General features: G+C 41.5%; 1 protein-coding gene across 8 annotated transcripts in view; it reads right to left on the reverse strand.

Moving 5' to 3' along the window:
• Positions 1 to 20545, reverse strand: part of ZBED1 (zinc finger BED-type containing 1) — a 325489-nt gene that overhangs the window by 148283 nt on the left and 156661 nt on the right. Inside the window, exon 5 of one of the 8 annotated variants that reach the window (XR_012645320.1) lies at positions 1823 to 4074. The exons of the other annotated variants lie outside the window; for them this stretch is intronic. The gene's annotated coding sequence lies outside the window, so the exon portion shown is untranslated. Of the gene's footprint in view, positions 1 to 1822; positions 4075 to 20545 lie in introns of those variants that run through there. 8 annotated transcript variants of the gene reach the window in all.

Here is a 20545-nt window from a genome sequence, read left to right on the forward strand (position 1 = left end):
AAGATTTAATCTAGCATACCCTATTTTCCAGGGTTAAAGAGGTTCAGGTATACTTGTAAAATTGCTTCCTTCATCCTGCATAAAAATTACTACACATAATCATAGCTGTCTTTATTAATATAGTCCTTTCATTGCAAATTGCCACAATGGATGTAGAGGCTCTGTACACTAATATTCCACATAAAGACGGATAACAAGCAAACAGGAACACCATCCCTGATGCCACCACAGCCAATCTGGTGTCTGACCCGCATGGCCCCCCAGTATGCTAGTATATTTATGGCTGACCTGGAAAAATGATTCCTCAGCTCTCGTCCCCTATTACCCCTCCTCCACTTAAGATACACTGATGACATCTTTATGATTTGGACCCATGGTACAGCGGCTCTAGAAGAATTCCACAGAGACTTTAACAATCTACCCCTCACCATCAACTTACGCCTCGATTACTCCATGCAAGAGATACATTTCCTGGACACTGCAGTACTAATCAAGGATGGCCTGATCAGTACCACACTGTACTGAAAAACTACTGATCACTATACTTATCTACACCCTTCTAGTTTCCATCCTGCACACGTGATTAGATCCATTGTTTACAGTCAAGCTCTTAGATACACTCGCATTTGCTCTGATACAACTGACAGAGACCAAAAACCACAAGAACTTTACCAAATATTCATAAACCTGAATTACCCACCAGGAGAAGTAAAAAAACAAATTGACAGGGCCAGACAAATACCCGGAGACCAGCTACTCCAAGATCAGCCCAAAAAAGCCAAGAACAGAACACCACTGGTCATCACCTACAGCCCCCAACTCAAACCACTGCAACGAATTATTAAAGACCTACAACCTATTCTTAATCAGGATGCTACACTCCAGAAGGCCCTGGGTGACATGCCTGTTCTCTCCTACAGACAACCTCCCAACCTCATGAGGATCCTCACTAACAGCCACAGTCTAAACCCCAGGAACACCAGTCCTGGAACCTTTCCCTGCAACAAAGCCCGCTGCCAGCTTTGTCCACATATCTTCTCTGGAAATACCATCACTGGACCTAACCAGGTTACTCACAGAATCACGGGCACTTTCTCATGCTCCTCTACTAACATCATATATGCCATCATGTGCCAACAATGCCCAGATGCTTTGTATATTGGACAGACTTTTAACTCCCTTAGACAAAGGGTCAACGGGCACAAAACAGACATCAAAACACTCCAGATCCACCAACCAGTTAGTCAACATTTTAATGGAATGGGGCATTCTGTCAATGACCTAACGGTATGTGTGTTACTGAAGAGGAATTATCGCACCGTTTTGGAAAGAGAAGTAGACGAGCTGACTTTTATATTCAAATTTGGCACATTAACACATGGTTTAAATCGTGATGGGAACTTTCTGAGTCACTATAGGGGCTCGTCTGCATACTTGGCTCAATCTAATTCTTGACCTTCCCCCCAGCCCCTCCACTCTCTGATTTGCTCACCTTGATTATCTTTTTTTGATTTGTCCTCCTTGCTTACTGTTTTTGGTTCTCTGTGTCTTAAATATTGAGTCTGTTCTGGTCTGGCTATGGTCCGAAAAAGTGGGTCTGTCCCACGAAAGCTCACCTAATAAACTATTTTGCTAGTCTTTAAAGTGCTACTTGACTGCTTTTTGTTTTGATAGTGTATAGACTAGCACGGCTTACTCTCTGTTAATAGACAACAGTTGCAATGCGTAATAAAACACTATAACATTTATTTCTGTTTAGGAACCCTTACATTATCCTTTAAACAATCTCAAAAAGAAGTAAAGATGTGTCACGATTGCTGTCTACAAGAACATACAAGACAAAAAAAAAAAACAAAAAAAAACAGAGGGCTCCTGAATTTCAGACACAGGTGTAACAAAAACCAATGAAAGATAGATGAATGAGGCAAATTCAACCTGGAATTAGTATGCAAATTTTTCAAAAGCGAGGGTAAGTAAGTGATGGAACAATTTACCTCAGGCAGAAATAGATTCTCCAATTATATAAATCAGAACTGGAATTTTTCTAGGAGATTTGCTGATGTTCAACTATAGATTTCTAGGCTGAACTGTGTGTCAGCTCCATGATAGTCCAGTCTATTAGCCAGCCCAACAAAGTCCTCAGGACTCTGCCAGCCCTATTTCACCTGACAGGTAACCATAGAATTGTAGATCACCAGAAATGGAGGGATCTCAAGAGGTCATAAAGGCCCATCCCCTGACCTCATTGCAGGACCAAGCACCATCTATATCATCCCTGTTAGACATTTATCCAGCCTGCTCTTAAAGATCTCCAATGACAGAGATTCTGCAACCACCGTTGGCAATTTATTCCAGTTCTTAATCACCCTGACATGAAATTTTTGCTAATGTCCAACCTAAACCTCCCTTGCTGAAATTTAAGCCCATTGCTTCTTGTCCTATTGGTGCACCATTGGCGCACTTCAATTAGCTTATTGGAGGGTGCACACTTTAACATATTGCAGTGAGGTGAATTTATAGTAAAATCCAGAATTTGTTTATTAATAAAGAACAGACATTTAAGCGATACTAAGCCCAGATAGGAGAAACAGAAAATGGTTACAAAACTAAAAGCATATCACTTTCCTGTGACTCAATTTAACAAGCTACATCCTTTGGTCAAAGCAGTTCTGTCATCTTCAAAGTCCCTTTCTGAAGAGATAGCTTATTTTCAGTTAAACCAGGATTCAGCTTTTTCATTAATCACTTCTCTCTGCCTGGAATGTTGCTCAGCAAAATGGATAACAAAATAGCCTTTTTCTTCTTCTTGTACATCCCAAAACCAATTGTCTTTGTTTCCAAAGTCAGAATGAACCCTTGGGTTCAGACTCCAGTATTTTCACTTTTTTGGTCATTTTTTTTCCTGTTAACTCAATATAAAAATACAGGTTGAATCTCTCTGGTCTGGCAGCCTTGGGACCTGACTGTTGCCAAAACAGAGAATTTGCCAGACCATGGAAGGTCAATATTGGTTAGCAGCATTACCAACACTTCCACTGCTTACTGGGATCTTAGAAGACATTTAAGGGTAAATTAAAGCTAAATAATAGGACAGAACACTGGAACCAGGACTGGTGACTGTAAAGAAAATTTATGGGACCACAGGAAATTTGGCCACACCCATGATAAATAGTCATCTGGCTAACTAACATCATGCCAGATTACAGATTTTGCTGGACAAGAGAATGCTAGCCAAGAGAGGTTCAACCTGTATAATCACCCTTGTCTTGGTTATCCTGGCTTAATTTCCTTTAGAGATAAGGCAATAGCTACGTACCCTCCAGTCGAGTAAAAAGAACTGGTTCCTTCCTTTGTTTGGGTCCAGATTTTAAAGCATAACAGTAACTGTTCATGACTTCCTCATGTAGTGTTAAGACACGTATTTCACAATGATATTAATGATTGGCATGGTGTAAGTTTCCACTTGATACCGGACATGACATTCTTTGTGGATAAATACCAGGATAATGTATTAAATGTAGTGAGTTTGTCCGTTCTGAAAGGAGTTGTTCTTATAGGACAGTGAACCCTTTACCAGTATGCACCATGCAGTTCTTAGGGCCACAGACTAAAGAAACAGTATGCATGTCTCCTCTCATTCAAATGATGGCTTACTTAGTGCTGAAAGGACCAGGTTAAAATCCCAAGCTGGAATACATTTAGCTCCTGAAGGAAAGGTTCTGTGTAAACCCTTCCAACACTGCATCGTCACTAGATGCATAAAAGTGGAGTTGGTGGGATGAAAGGAAGGGAACTCTCACACACATCTGTTCTTTGTCCAGTCATCAAGCTAGAGTATCTCGTGCTGTGGCAGAGACTCAACTTGTTCAGACTATGCTTGCTTGGTATACAAACCATCTAAAGAAGTTTTGGAGGGGTAGTCCTGTAGCACCTTACAGACTAACAAATATTTTGGAGTGTAAGCAGGTCTTTGCCCACAAAAGCTTAGGCTCCAAAATATGTGTTAGTCTATAAGGTCCCACAGGACTTCTTGTTGTTCATCCAAAGAAGGCTTGCAGGCATCAGAGACAAGACCTGAAAAGGAGATCACATAGATGTTAGACACCATGTGAGCCAGGAGGATGAGGCACGTCAGAACCAATGAATGGAGTGGACACAAGAAAGGGACACTGATTCCTTTTACTTTCAGCATTTTAACACAGTGATGTTCAACCTGTGGTTGTCATCTTTCCATATTCACCACATTATTTACATTCCCAGCTCCCCCCCAGTAAATGCCCTCCCCATCCCCTACAGCCAGGCTCCCCCAGAACCCCCACCCAACTCAATGTGCTCCCCCAGTTCTAGGCACTCCCAGCCCCTCTCCCCACCCCCATTCTAATTCAATGCGAGCATCTCACCAGAGCCACTGGGGCTGCTGTGGGAGCTTCCCCTTGAGCCGCTGCTACCACCTGCTTCTCCCAACAAGTGGTGGGGTGGATGCACGAAGCCAGGCAGACAGCACTTCCCATGCACGGCTATGAGGAGCCACATTTAAAGGCTCCGAGAGTTGCATGTGGCTTGAGACCTGTGGGTTGGCCACCCCTGCATTCACCACAAGGCAATATCCTATTTGCCACATGTGGCGAGTAGCAATCGTATTGGATACCACAGTTTTAACACCTCGATCAGTGGTTTTCGACCCATGGTTCCTGGACACATGAGGTTCTGCAGACTGTCTAAGACTTCCAACAGGATCTGCATTTGCATTTGAAATTTTTATGAGTTTGCAAATTAAACACGATTGAAAACAACTGATTTAGAAAGGCCAACCTCTCTCAACCCGACAAGTTGTTCCCAATGTCACATTGTCACATTCCCATCCTCCTCCTGATGCTTCCAACAAAAGTCACTGCACATGAAAGTGTCCTTTTGAATCAGCAATTTAAATCATTGTCTGTACCCCTAAAAAAATGAAGAATGAGTAGATTACCTTAGAGATGTCAGTGTTTTTATCCTATAATCCATGGTGTTAGTACCAGGCATAATAGGCCAAAATTAAAGAAGGTAAATTAAAAATTACCTGAATACACCGATCTTTTAAGATGTACAAAACAAATATTAATGCTCTATTGTCTGTGACATTTAAGATCAGCCTGGACAAATCTTGGGAAAATGTATCGTGAATCACAGCTCTGGATGTCAGTGGCATAAGCCTAAATGATCAAATTTTGTTCAGTCTCTAACATGCATGACAACATTTTCAATCCAAGGTGCCTATAGTTAGATTGATGTATGCACAGACTGACTCCAAAATACAAGAGAAGCAAAGGTGATTTCAGAGACTTTGTGGGTGCACAGTATTTCTGAAAGTTAGTCCTCTTTTATTTAGAAAAATATTAGTGGCTGTACAACCAGAGCTGAAAAAATTTCAACTAATGATACTAAAGGCCTGAGTTGCAACTATTCAAATAAATATGGATTTTGCTATTGACTTCAAGATCAAGGGGCAAGGCCAAGATTTTCACAAGAAGGAGCCTAGAGATTAAAAGCAGAAGCTGATCTGAGGCAGGCACTTTGGGGATGTGCTGGTTTGTTTGTATGTGTGTTCAACAGTCTGTATAACTAAAAAGCCCAGGTTTTTAAATTTCAGTGCATGTTTGTTCAAGCCCTGAGGGGAGCTGCAGCTGCCTTTCAGTCTGCACCTAAGTCTCAAGAAAGTCTAATGATACGTTCATCAGGAACAGAGCTCTTTCCTCTATCTGCTGCTCCTCCTGTTCTATCTTGAAGCTCCCTAGTGTAATACTTTGGTTTAATTGCTTTCTACCGAAGGAAATGAATACCTGCTGAAAATTATGAATAATCTGAAAACAAGATGAATAGATAGATAGTGAAATTTGCTGACAACACACAAAATGTTTAGCTTAGCCAATGCTGCAGAGAATTTTTAGGTACTCTCAATGAACCAGACAAACCAAGTAAATGGGCAACACATATAAAATGTATATATATTTTCAATGCAGACAAGTGCAAAGTATTTCACAACAGAAGAAACAAATTAAACTATCAAAGTTCTGAATTAGTATGATTTTCAGGAAGGAGATTGAGGCAGCTCATCGAAAGATGCTGGCTGCCAAAAGCATAAGGAGAGGTGAAAAATAAAATTAAAACAGAAAGTATTATAAAAAACATGAAAGTCTACTCAAAAATGTCCAGGCAGGAGTATGAACAGTACTGAGTAAGAGAAGATCAAAACAATTATTACAGGTGCAAGGGAGAGAAGACTTCCGTATGAGCCTGGGGTCAGGGAGGGTTGTGCCATGGGGCCTAATCTGGGATTTGGGTCCATAGACATTAGGGCACTGCAACTAACAATAAGAACAGGAGGTTCTTATGAACCCTCAGAACATAAGGCACAACTCTGATTGACTCCAGTGAGAGTGTCATCTTATGCCACTGCTGAAGAGGATGGGACACTAGCACAGCTGAGGGTAAAGCATTCAGTTGATAAACACAAGACCAAGAGGTGATTCAGTTAAAGGACGTGGTAACATCAGTTTTCAAGATTTTGAAAGTAAAAAACCCAAAAATTAAGCTTTCAAGTCTTTATTTAGACACCTGTATAAGTAGCCTGATTTTCAATAACGCAGAGAAAGCTGATCCCATTGAAGCTGATTAGATTTATGAGATATTTAGCACATTTCACATCACTTACTTTTGTGCCTAAAAGAGATTAAGAAGCCTAACTTTTAAAAATCTTGCCTATTAACTATAAATTGTTTTAAAATTGAAAGCAATGCTCTACAATGTACAATGGAAATGGAAATCTCACTGCCTCAGGAAATAGACATTTAGGTTTGTAATTTTTTAAGCACACAAATTAGTAAGAATAATATCTGTGTGGACTCATACATCAGACTTCATGCTTCACAGAATAGCTAGCCAGCTGGGAACAGCTTTATGCTTTCTATGCTTTTTGGTAAAGTATTGAGTAACTGTCAATATACATTTTTTAAGTTTAATTTTTCTCTGATAAACCTGGCATGACCGTCTGCTAATGACAAGCTCCTGGGTGACATGAAGATGCATTATACCAGGGTCAGCAATCCCTGGCACACGTGCCATGAGCAGCACAAGCCAATTTTCATCAGCACATGAGGCAGGAGCTCAGACTCTCCCCTCCTCCCCATGCAGAGGGGGGCGCAGAGATAGGCTGATACGGCTCTGTTCCCACAGGCACACACCATGGCAAACAGAGCCTCCGTGGGAAGGCAGGGCCAGTGTGCTGGAGTGCAGGCGCAGGGTGTCATGAAGCTGCCGGAAGGGCAGGGCTGGGCCCTTCAGGCCGCAGGTGGGGCAGGGGCAGAGTTGTTCCCCCTGCTGTACATGCCACCCCCTCCCCTCATTATCTTCCTTCCTCTCTTCCAGGGAAGGGGACTGACCCATCTGCTCACCCTGTGCCAACTCTGCCATGTGCCCCAGCTTCCCCTGGGGACAGAGACTGAGCCTCTCTGACCACCCTCCAGCTTCCGCCATCTGCTCCTAGCTTCCCCCAGGGACAGAACCCCTCTGCCCCCCCTCTTGCCATCTGCCCCAGGGCAGGGATTTTTAGTTCATCTGCCCTGCCTCTGCCCACTGTCTGGGATGGGGGCCAAGCCCTCTTGTGTTCTATTTATGCCCTGTCTTGATACCTCGCCAGTCGCTGCCACCATCCTTTGATCAGGCAGTTGGTTAATTCCAGCCAGCTGTTTGGAGGTCCTCCTACCCCAGGGCTGCCCAGTTCCCACCTTCAGCTCACTTGCCCTCAGCACATGCCAGCCCTGCTTCTCCACGCCAGAGCTCTCCCTGCCGCGAGCCACAGCTAAATGGTAAAGCTCTGCACCTTAATTTATTTATTAATAGAGAGTTGTTGTAAGTAGGACTATTAGTGACCTTAAAAAGTATCACGGGCACTTGGACTGTACATAGAGATCAAAAGGTCAAGTTTCAGCACTCCACCTCAGCAAGGTTGCTGACCCCTACATTATGTCTTCCTAAATTATGGCAGTGAAATCTTGGTCTACTGAAGTCAATGGGAGTATAGTGAAGCTGGGATTGCACCCTAGAAAACTGTAAATTAAGGGAGTAAAATGCAGGAGCTCCTGTTTCAAAAGGGTTAAATAATACAATTTTTTTTAAATTACCCAATGTAATCATACAGTTTTCTGAATGCAGAATCTATAAGATGATTTCCTCTTGGCAATGGATGATGTTCAGGTGCCCTAATCATGTTCTTCGATCTATCAATGGCCTTTGACGGTAGTGACTGTGAAAGAGGTGCTTTTGACTTGCCTGATCCCTACCAGGGTGAAATAGAGGTAGACTTCTTATTTTGTCTTGAGAATGAAACTGGAAGGTACGTCAGGTCAACCACCTGCATTCCTAAAGTTCCAAGATCGCTGTCACTGATTCTACTCTGCCATTCTTTCCGTTCAATGCAGAAATGAAGCCATTAGAAGTGTCTGGCAAGGAGATGCAGATAGCAGTAATTTCAGAATGCTGATGAGAGCCCTGTGATGGGCAAAGGGGAAGGCTCAAGTATTTAGGGCAAAGAGGATTCTTGGGGAAAATGAGGTAGGGAGATTTTAGTTAGGTTTTCTGGAGTAAGGGTTGGGTGTTGTAAACTCAGCCGCTGGTTTTCTAGGACTTTTCTTGTAAATTATGCTATTGTTAGAGATTGCAGTTTTAATACTGTTGCCTTTTTAGGCTGAAGGGAAAGCAAAATTTAGGGCTCTGTGGGGTGTTTCTGACTGGTTGAGAGACTTGTGACACTGTAATCTGATTCTTTACAGATAACGACACAGCATCCCATTTTCCTAAGCAACAATAGTAACGTACAGGCAGCCCCTTTTCTCAGAAACTCCAAGCAAGTTCCCCCAGCTTCTTCTTTTGCTCAAGCAGAGGCTGCCTTTTTGACTTTGCTTCTTTTCAGGGTCCCACAACTGCTTCCATTGGCTTAAATCACTCAGACCCACACCGCTTACAAACAACCCATACCCTCTCTGTTTTAAATCCCCAGGGACACTCTGTAGGTTCACCCCCACATGCTCAGGTCACTTGGGCCCTCACCCTCACAGCATCCTTTTTTAAGTGGTCATCTCTCTACATTTACCCTTTCTCTAGAATGTTTTTTTTTCCTGTCTTAATTATTCATAAAGATGGCCTCACTACAAGAAGATAAAAATGAACAAAATAAAATAATGAGGAATACAATACAAAATAGTTCACTGATGGAGCCTAAAGAGGACCTTGCCATCCTCAAGTCCATAGCTACATTTTCTCTGGCTATGGGGGAAACTCAGATTCTCGGCTGGTGGAAGTCCAGTGAAACCAATGGAATTACAGCAACAGAGATCTGTCCCAGGTTGAAGAGGTCAGGTTGGTGATTTGGAAAGGAGGGTTATTTGCTGAGAAATGTCCCCCATTCCTTGATCCACTTCTGCTTTGTTTTTTTGGCAACCTGACTCAGTATTTTCACCTGAAATAAGATGGTGGAGATGAGATAATGGAGCAATAATAAGAATAAGAATAAGACAATGATGCTAGGGAGGAATGGGATCTGAACAATGGAAATGATCCTAAATCCTTAAAGTCAACAGGCAACTTTCCATTAACTTCAATGGGCATAAGATGAAGACCAAAGGAAGCAGAAAGATTGACCAAATAAGGAAAACATGACAGAGAGAATTTCAGAGAATGAAAGCCAACACACTCTAAAAAAATGTTATATTAAGTTAATCTGAGAAAAATACATGCAAAGACCTAAGATGACTCATAATACAGAGAGGAAAAGAGTAGAGGATGGGAAAAATCCCACAACAACATAGTAACTATTCCTTCTGCTTCCGGGAAAGTCTGTTTCTTCCTTCACTTTGAAGCTTTTATTTAATTGAAGGTTGGTGGTTTCTAATTAAAACATAATTGAAGTTGAATAGTAACAGAGAGATAGCCATGCTAGTTTATATGCTATCAAAACAAAAAAAGCAGTCCGGTAGCACTTTAAAGACTAACAAAATAATTTATTAGGTGATGGCATTTCGTGGGATGGACACACTTCTTCAGATCATAGCCATTATCAGAACAGACTGAATATTTAAGGCACAGAGAACCAAAAATAGTAATCAAGGTTGACAAATCAGAAAAATATTATCAAGGTGAGCAAATGAGAGAGCAGAGGGACAGAAGTGGGGGGGGGGGTCAAGAATTAGATAAAGCCAAGTATACAAAAGAGTCTATTGGACAGACTTCAAACTCTCTTAGACAGAGAATTAATGGGCATAAAACAGACATAAAAACACTCCTGATTCACAAACGTGTCAGCCAGCACTTTAATGGAGTGGGCCATTCTGTTAAGGACCTGAAAGTCTGCGTTTTACTGAAGAGGAATTTTCACAACAGTTTGGAAAGAGAGGCTGCTGAATTCTCTTTTATAATCAAATTCGGCACACTAACAAGTGGTTAATGTGCCAACAATGCCCAGATGCTTTGTATATTGGACAGACTTCAAACTCTCTTACACAAAGAGTTAATGGGCACAAAACAGACATAAAAACACTCCTGATCCACAAAGTGTTCAGCCAGCATTTTAATGAAGTGGGCCATTCTGTTAATGACCTGAAGGTTTCACACTACTTTGGAAAGAGAGGCTGCTGAACTCTCTTTTATATTCAAATTTGACACATTAACATGTGGTTTGAACCAGGATGGGAATTTTTTAGCTCATTATAGGGGCTCTTTTGCATATTTGGCTTAATCTAATTCCTGACTCCCCTTCTCCCCCCTACTGTCTGATTTGCTCACCTTGATAATATTTTTCTGATTTATCAACCTTGATAACTATTTTTGGTTCTCTGTGCCTTAAATATTGAGTCGGTTCTGGTATGGCTGTCATCTGAAGAAGTGGGTCTGTGCCGTGAAAGGTCATCATCTAATAAATTATTCTGTTAGTCTTTAAAGTGCTACTGGACTGCTTTTTTGGTTGTAATTGAAGTTATTTTTGTTCCTTAGCCAACAAGGGCCTGACACTCTCTGCCAGGACAAACACATCCTTTGGGCATGATATGTCCATAGTTTTATTTTAAATGTGACAGGTATAAAATGAACTGATAGGATAGATACTACATAGAGCAAAGATCACCATGGGACCTGGCTGTTCACTGTGTATCCTTTCCAAACAAAAAATCCTGTGTAAATGGTCAAGGAATCTCTTTTTCTGGCTGACATATGTTTAGGCCTCCATTTGAGAATCCAGCTGAAGAGCAACTAAATAAAAACTAAGAAATGGAAAGTCACGTGCAGAATCGGAAACCACAGGGTTCTTATGCCAAAAAGATGTCTAATTTTCTGACCATAAAGTTGCAATCCATTTTAGATTGGAAATGAATGAGAGAAATAAAAATAAAAGCTGTTCCCAACAATATTTTTACTGTGTGCTAGTATTAAACAGAGAGAGAATATGTACAGGTCTCTTTCTTCTAAGTATGTTGAAGGGTAACATATCAGTATTTAAAAAAAATTAGCACTGTGAACATATTGTAGTTATACAAGGGATACAAAACAACTTAGAACACAGAAAATTTAGAGAATATGAAATGAGAGGGAAAAGGATGGAAAGAAAAATTTAGAATATTGCCTAATTTAAATTGGATATAAAATTGCAGAAAAGAGCTAGGACAAAGTCTTAAATGCTGACCTGAGGGATTTGTAAAGGGCATCAGCCTTGTGCTTGTTCTCTACACGAGGTAAATTTCACCCATCACCCATAAGCACAAACAAAACAACTTGCATCTTTTCACACTGGCTGGACAGGGATATGGTACAGCTGGCTATACATAAAGCCACATTCACAAATTCTGGTTCTCAGCTAATGCCCACTTCCTGCACACTCACTCTCTCACGCTGTGTCTACACTACAAGATAAATTTGAATTTAATTTAGTTAGCTCAATTTTACCGCGTGACTGTCTTCACTGCAAATACCACTAGCCCAATTTTGGGAGCACTACTCTCGAGATTCCAAAATCGCAGTTACTTGACGGGTGTAGCATCAAGCTCAAATTCAGAAGTTTGATTAAATGCAAGTGTGGAAGTGCCACATCTCAAAATCAAATTTTTTAGACTCCAGAAGTGTCCCATATGTAACCCTTAATGCCCCCTCAGTGCTCTGCTCTGGCCACTGCTCTCCAGCAACAGGAAGAGCCTGAATTTCGAAGCAGGAGCAGCAAGCCTTTAGCTGTAGGCTCATTTTAGTTGATGCCAGTCTGAGAATTGGCTTCTTTCTTTCTACGCTGTTAGTGGGGTGTGTGCATCTACCCATTCAAACAGCCCCTGCAGGGAGTTTGCAACTGTCTGTACACTTGCTATTTTTTTCTGTGCTGCCTGGCACCAGCCCCTGGCCTACTGCACCACGTGGCAACAAGGCTGTTGTGGGGGTCATGCTTGCATAACACACCAAGAAACTTCTTCTCAGTGGTTTACATTTGTGTGCCAACCTTTTCCCCTGCCCACAACTGCCACACAGTCTGGGTCTTTCCCACGCTCAGCCACATCATGTGGGAGGCCTCCAACCAACCCAATAAAAGGATGTGCCAGCCGTTCATTGCTGGCAATGCTGCCAGTCATGCAGGAAAGAGAGGGCTTTGCTGCCACCATGGGAAAGTCTTCACTGGCAGTTAAGATACTGGGGGCTTTGCTTCCACCATGGAGAAGTCTCTCCCGGTGGTTAAGATACAGGGTGCTTTGATGCTGCCATGGGGAAGTCTCCTCAGTGGTTAAGATATTGGGGGCTTTGCTGCCACCGTGGGGAAGAAACAGCTCAACTGGTCATCAACTGACCCCCTCTTCCTTGGCCCATACCTGGTCTTGCTGCTGCTGCCGGGGAAAAGTCTCCCCTGGCAGCTCAGGGGCTTGCTGCTGACAGGGGAGGACCATTTCAGCTGGTCATCCAGTGACCCCCCTCCCCCTCCTTGGCCCATACCTGGGCTTGCTGTTGCCAGTGGGAAAACCAACCAGTTGAGAATACAGTCACTGCACCTGACTTGGCACTGTAATGTGTGGGAAAACCAAAAATTCTTTCTTCAGATTTTGAACGTCTTCTGCATTATTTCCAACAGATTGACATATTTTCAGGGATTGGGAGGGGAATGATGAAAATGCAATGGGGGAAGATGGCATCAAGCCCAGCGAGCACATCCAGAATGCTATGGGGATGAGGGAACTGTGGGATAGCTTCCCACAATGCACTACTGTAACAGTCGATGTTAGCCAGTATGTGTGTGGCAGCAATGACTTGACTCTGTGAGGAGCAGAGCGTGAAGTGAGGAAGGTAAAAATTGAACTTATAAATTCCACAATTAGAAAACTGATATAAATAAATTTGAATTTATCTCATAGTGTAGATGTAGCTTCAGACTCCTCACTCCAGACTGGGCCTGAACTCTCCACAGCAGTGTTTCTTAAAGTATGTTCCACAAGTGTTTGGAAATACATTTTCTGTTTGTAAAACCAGATACTGTTTTAGTTCTTCATTGCTATAACGCCTGATTAAATTATTTCATTTTGGTTTTGCTGTATATGTTGCTGTTTGTCTGTCTTTCTGTTTGTTTGTTCTGGTAACAATTTTTTGAAGAAAATTTTCATACTTTTTCTGCTTAAAAATATTATTGTTTGGTGTTCTGTGGTCTCAAAATGTTTAAGAAACACTGTTCTACAGCAGCAGAAAGGGAGCTGTGTTAGTCTATACACTATCAAAACAAAAAAGCAGTCAAGTAACACTTTAAAGACTAACAAAATAATTTATTAGGTGAGGTTTTGTGGGACAGACCCACTTCTTCAGACCATAGCCATACCAGAACAGACTCAGTATTTAAGGCACAGAGAACCAAAAACAGTAGTCAAAGTTGACAAATCAGAAAAAAATGATCAAGGTGAGCAAATCAGAGAGCAGAGGGGCGGGGGGGGGGAGTCAAGAATTAGATTAAGCCCAGTATGCAAAAGACCCCCTATGATGTCCAAGAAAATTTGCATTCTGATTCAAACCACGTGTTAATGTGTCGAATTTGAATATGAAAGAGAGTTCAACAGCTTCTCTTTCTAGAGCAGACTGAAAATTCTTCTTCAATAAGACGCAAACTCTTAAGTCATTAACAGAATGGCCCACCCCATTAAAATGTAGACTAACTGGTTTGTGGATCAAGATGTTTTGATGTCTGTTTTGTGCGCATTAACTCTTTGTCTGAGAGAGTTTGAAGTCTGTCCAATATACAAAGCATCTGGGCATTGTTGGCACATGATGGCATATATGATGTTCACTGAGGAACATGAGAATGTGCCCGTGATTTTATGAATATCCTGGTTGGGTCCAGTGATGGTATCGCCAGAATAGATAGGTGGACAAAGCTGGCAGCGGGCTTTGTTGCAAGGATAAGTCCCAGGACTTGTATTCCTGCGGTATAGACTGTGTCTATTGGTTAGAATCCTCATAAGGTTGGGAGGTTGTCTCTAGGAGAGAACAGGCATGTCACCTAGGGCCTTCTGGAGTGTGGCATCCTGATTAAGGATAGGTTGCAGGTCTTTAATAATTCATTGCAGTGGTTTGAGTTGGGGGCTGTAGGTGATGATCAGTGGTGTTCTGTTCTTCACCTTTTTGGGCCTATCTTGGAGTAGCTGATCTCTGGGTATTCATCTGGCCCTGTCAACTTGTTTTTTTATTTCCCCTGGTGGGTAATTCAAATTTACGGATATTTGGTAGAGATCTTGTAGTTTTTGGCCTCTGTCAGTTGGATCAGAGCAAATGCGATTGTACCTAAGGGCTTGACTGTGAACAATGGATCTAGTTATGTGTGCAGGATGGAAGCTAGAAGCGTGTAGGCAAGTATAGCGATCAGTGGGTTTCCGGTACAGTGTGGTACCAATCAGGCCATCCTTGATTTGTACTGTAGTTTCCAGGAAATGTATCTCTTGCATGTTGTAATCGAGGCATAAGTTGATGGTGGCGTGTAGATTGTTAAGGTCTCTGTGGAATTCTTCTAGAGTCTCTAAACTATGGGTCCAAATCATAAAGATGTCATCAATTTATCTTAAGTAGAGGAGTGGTAATAGGGGATGAGAGCTGAGGAATCGTTTTTCCAGGTCAGCCATAAATATATTAGCATATTGTGGGGCTATGCAGGTGCCCATAGCAGTTCCACTAATCTGGAGGTATAAATTGTCCCCAAATTGGAAATAATTGTGGGTGAGAACAAAGTTGCAGAGGTCAGACACCAGATTGGCTGTGTTGACATCAGGGATGGTATTCCTGATTGCTTGTAATCCATCTTTGCGTGGAATATTAGTGTACAGAGCCTCTACATCCATAGTGGCAAGGATGGCGTTATTAGGAACTTTTCAGTTTTTTTTGTAATTTCCTCAGGAGGTCTCTTCCTGAACTCTCTTTCATATTCAAATTCAACACATTAACACATGGGCTGAACTGGGATGCAAATTTTCTGGGACATTTTAGGAGCTCTTTGGCATATTGGCTTAATCTAATTCTTGACTCCCCCCACCCCCTGCCCCACTGCTCTCTGATTTGCTCACCTTGATCATTTTTTTTTCTGATTTGCTAACTTTGATTACTGTTTTTGGTTCTCTATGCCTTAAATATGGAGTCTGTTCTGGTATAGCTATGGTCTGAAGAAGTGGGTCTGTCCCACGAAAACTCATCACCTAATAAATGATTTTGTTAGTCTTTAAAGTGCTACTTGACTGCTTTTTTCTTCCACAGCAATGTGTCTTTGTATTGAAAGGAATTAATTCCCCATAGCTGGCACAGCCCTACTGCTTTGCAAATCACTAAGCTCAGGGAAGGTAATTATGGTTCTTCTAGCTGAAAAAAAGGGGTTAACTCTGCCAACTTCTAGCTGAAGGACAGGGCTTAACCCGGCCAACTTCAGGACATAGTCTCCTGACAACATTGTTATTTGATATTTATAAGTGGTGCTATGTTTCAACATATTATCCCTGCAAAAGGGGAAATTAAAATTGAAGTGGTTATATTTTGAATGTAGGCTTTATAGGCTACATTTTTTTCCACACAACTGTATTCCCGAAGAATGCATAAAGATGGCACTTAGGGACCAGAACCTCAAATTCTGTGGAACTGTGAAGGATGTGGCTGTTATGCATTCAAAAGGGAAAACACATAAGACAACTATGAGTCTCTCAGTGGATTCCTCCCACTGCAAACCGTAAACAGCTGAGTTTGGAAGGGATCTGAAGGATCCAAAGAAGAGGCAACCCATTTACACAGGCCACTGATCCAGTTCTCTTCTCCAGGCTACAAGGATTTCCGATCCACTTACATCAACTCCCCTAGACACTAGCACCAGGGAGAAAGGCCAGAAATTCTCTTCTCAACCCTAAAATTCCCCACTGCCTTGTAGAACAGGGAAAGCCCTTATACAGGTCTGCAACACACAAACGATGCAGCCCACCAAGAAGAGATGCTCTAAATCCTATACCTGTTCTTCTTCACTCTGGGCTACTAGTACCTAATGGTACCCTCTCCTGCTCCTTAAGTAAGTAAATGATGTTTTTAACACTCCAAACCATGAGTCCCACAGACTTAATCAAAACCGAGTCATACTTTCAACTTGGAAGCAGGAAGGCACCCCAGTGGAAACCCAGCTTTCATCATTTTACATAATGTCACTGCCTGTGAGATAATTGGCTCTCACAGGTCAGTGGGTGTTAGAGCTTAAATTATTGTCTTTGATGAAGAACGTCTGATGGGGCATTATAGATGACAAACTGAGTACACGGAGAAAAAGATCTTCAGCAGTAACAGAGAGATCATTTTCTGCCATCTCACTTCCCATCGGCCCATTTTCTTTGGTTTCAATACACATAGGTTCATGGCACACGAGACTGGCTTTGAACTTTGGGTTCAGACACAAAATCTCAAAGGGAAGCTCTTTGAAAGCAGAAAGTTTTACCTAGTTTTCCTTCAAAACTATGCAAAACCACGAATTTTCCATGAGTTCAATGCAATGGCCATAAAATATGGCCAGATATGACTGAGAGTACTGAGATTGAAGGACAGCAACTGGGGTACTCCTGGGGTCAGCTAGAAGTTTTGTCTGGAGACAGGTGAAGTGGAGGAGACGTGTAGCTGACCTACACTCCACCAGGAGTACAGGGGTTTAAGTCAAGTAAGTCATGACTGAGGCTGGGCTCAGACTCCCTTGAAAGCAGAGCTGTGCAGAGGATGATAATATCATTGAATAAATTTTGAAAAAGAGCTTTCAAACTTGTTTGGGAAAATGAAATTATGTTATTATGCCCATTTCTGGATCTAAACATGATCTTTATTTGGGGAAAAGGTTTTTTTTTTTTTTTGGAGTGGGGGCAGGGCAGTTCCCAGGCCTTTCTGATGAGAGAGAGAGAGAGAGAGACCCTGTCGCTACTGTAACATTTCCTAGGGTGCAACCCGAACTGCGGTGCCCACTTACATTTTACACTGCTTTGCTGTTAAACAGCAAATCCCTCCAGGCTCCGTTCCCTCACAACCACCAACATGCAAAATCACTCCCAGCAGAGTACATGAACGCTATGCCAGCCCTTCATAAATTACAGACCAGGCAGCATATACATATCACACTCCCAGCCTTGCCCCCACCCCAAAATATGCCTTGTGCAGGTCAGTAGCCCACTAAGCTGTTCACGCTGACAAGCAGTCTCTCTCATTCCAACAGTGGATAATGAATATGCCCAGTCCTGTTGACTTGAGCAGAAATTTCCCAAACACTCCAAACGTATTTTAGATAAAATAATACAATAATAAAACAAGTTATTAACTAGAAACAGTGATAAGAGGTCAGGCATAACTGTCAGAATTGGTTAAAAAAATAAAGGGACAAACACATGCAAGCTAATTCCTAATTTTTATAAGTCTAAATAGGCATTAAAAACGCAAAAGGTTTGTCTCATCAGCAGATGCAGTACATTTTCAGCCTGTGACCCCTTCCACCTTTGTTCAGTTCTGTGAGAGGAGTTATTTTCACAAGCCCCGAAATGTAAGGAAGAGTTTTTTGGTACTCTCATCTTTCTTCTCCTTGAGGACTACTTCCCTCCCTGACAGGGGGTAGTTGAACAGGCTACTATGTACATGAGATTTGCACTGTATCTGGAAAGAAATATACATTCCTTGCTACACTTCTCCAGAGCTGAAGAATGGCAGTTTAAGTAAGCCATAGCTTACTCGACACTTGGCTGGGGTTACCAGTGTGTCTTTGTATCTGAAAATCTAGTTTATGGGCATTATCCAGATCTACAACATATTTCAGTAACAATCCTATAGCAAAATTGCATTATTTTAAATGCAGTGATTTACACACATTTCAACCAGATGACAATATTCAGCAGATTATGAGTTTTCAAACAACCCTTATTTTGTAGCAAACGTAACATAGTGATATAAAAGTGCTCAATATGGGGTACAAGGTATGACATGGAGTGCAGGATGCCACAGCTACAAGAGCCAGGGTATAAATTTTAAGTATGTAATATAACTGAAATCACATGTTGCACAGTAAGCATTTCACACAGCTGCATGGTCATGGCCTACCTGTGACTGAACAGGCAAAATTTTGTATAGGGTAATTATCCAATGAGGAAAAAAAAAGCACGATTTTCTTCTTTTCTGACACTCACATAAATACAGCAAGTTTTCCGATAGGCTACTAAATTCTAAGAGAAAAAATACAGACACTGCACAATTTAAATGAGGTCTGTGTTCTAGGAACTTTAGAAATTGTACGGTATGCAAAAACCAAGAACATGGGCATGTGAGCAGCTTGAGATGAAATATAAACAAACAGAAAACCTGGACTACTGTCACATAGGTAACACTCTGACACCAGGCTTATAGATTTTTATATTAGGGAGATAAAACACTGGCAAGGATTATTTTTCAAGTAAGTCAAACTAAATGTTTGAAAGATGATTTGATTCGTTTTGTCACCTGAAGTCAGATCAGTTCTGGAGAACTACTCCTCAAACAGCATGAAATCAATAGTAATCTTGGTTAAAGTACATAGTCCTTTATTTAACATTCTGCCTGGCACTAAGATATGGATGAAGATGATGAAACCAAAACAAATCAGGCACTGGTGACAGTTAACATCAATTCCTCCCTCCCCTGAAGCATCACACAATGAAACAGCAAAAATGAAAATCCAGATATTATTCAGATATTAGGAATTCCATGAAACTCATGTGACATCTCCAGATTTTTTCAGTTTCATTAAAGGAAATCTCATTAGCAGAATTTTCCCTTTCAGATCAGTTTTATAGTCAAGGGACTCACAATGGAGATTCAATTACTATGGATTGCTGAAACTCTTTAGACAGTCTGCGAGAGGTTTAGAAGTGCAAATGCATGCCCTAGCTGCTCAGGAATGCACAACTATAGACAAAGTTCTGTGATTCTGTAACCCTAATCATCTTCTCCAAAGTCTTCTTTCAAGGGCTCTACTTTAGTCAGAGCATACTATTTATATAGCAGTGGTGCCTAAAAGCCCAGATCATAAGCCAGATCCCCATTGTGCTATACAAACACAGGACAAAGAGAGGTTAGGGCATTCATTTGGTATGTGGAAGAGTCAGATTCAAGTCCCTGCTCCAACGACTGGCAATTGACATGATGTGGAACAGTTTCAAAAAGAGAAATTGAGAGAGAGCCCCAAAATCCTCAATGACATACTCTTGAGGAGACCTACATTCAACTTCCTGCTCCAAAGTCACGCAACCCTGGCTTCCCACACCCCAGGGGAGTATCCTAATAACTCTGCTATTGTGTGTTGCAGAACATACATCAGGTAGCCAGATAGCTCACCCCCGAGACACTGATACTACTGATGAGGAAAAGTGCAGTCAATTCTCAGCAAAAGCTGTACAGCAGACTTCACTCTTTTCAGTTGCCTTATTTGCTCTCAGCTAAGGCTGTGGAGCAGACTTCAATCTCCCTTGCCAGTGGTCTCAGTGCCTCTGGCTTACATATATATTCTGTCTGAGCTACATATGCTCCAATCACACCTACCAGATCACTCCTCATATTCGGCACAGGTAGTAGAAAGCTTAATTTGAAAACTCTGCTGTGATTTAGGTGTGAGCTAGCAGCCCATTAGAGATGGTGTGGCATCAGAACTTAGACACTGTTCTACATTCTTATCCATGGAAACAGGCACATATGGGAAATTGGGCAATTATGCTGGAGTTGAAAGTTTTATTCCTTCTATATTCATATTTTAGGTTTAATAATGTAGCAATATAAGGTAACATATTTACATTTTAACATTTTATTAATTAAGTTCTTTAATTGAATATACGCCACTGTTTTAAAGTTTAGTGAGTTTAGTAAGTAAAGAGATAGTTTTGGTATTGTGTCTATGTTAATGAGATTAGAGGAATGTTGGAGGCTGAAGTCTTAATTGTTTGATTTACAATGCCCTTTGCTTTGCCCAACGTGAGATATTGTGGTACAATGCTTT

Source organism: Carettochelys insculpta, chromosome 1 (genome assembly GCF_033958435.1).
Source record: "Carettochelys insculpta isolate YL-2023 chromosome 1, ASM3395843v1, whole genome shotgun sequence".
NCBI classification, from domain to species: domain Eukaryota; kingdom Metazoa; phylum Chordata; order Testudines; family Carettochelyidae; genus Carettochelys; species Carettochelys insculpta.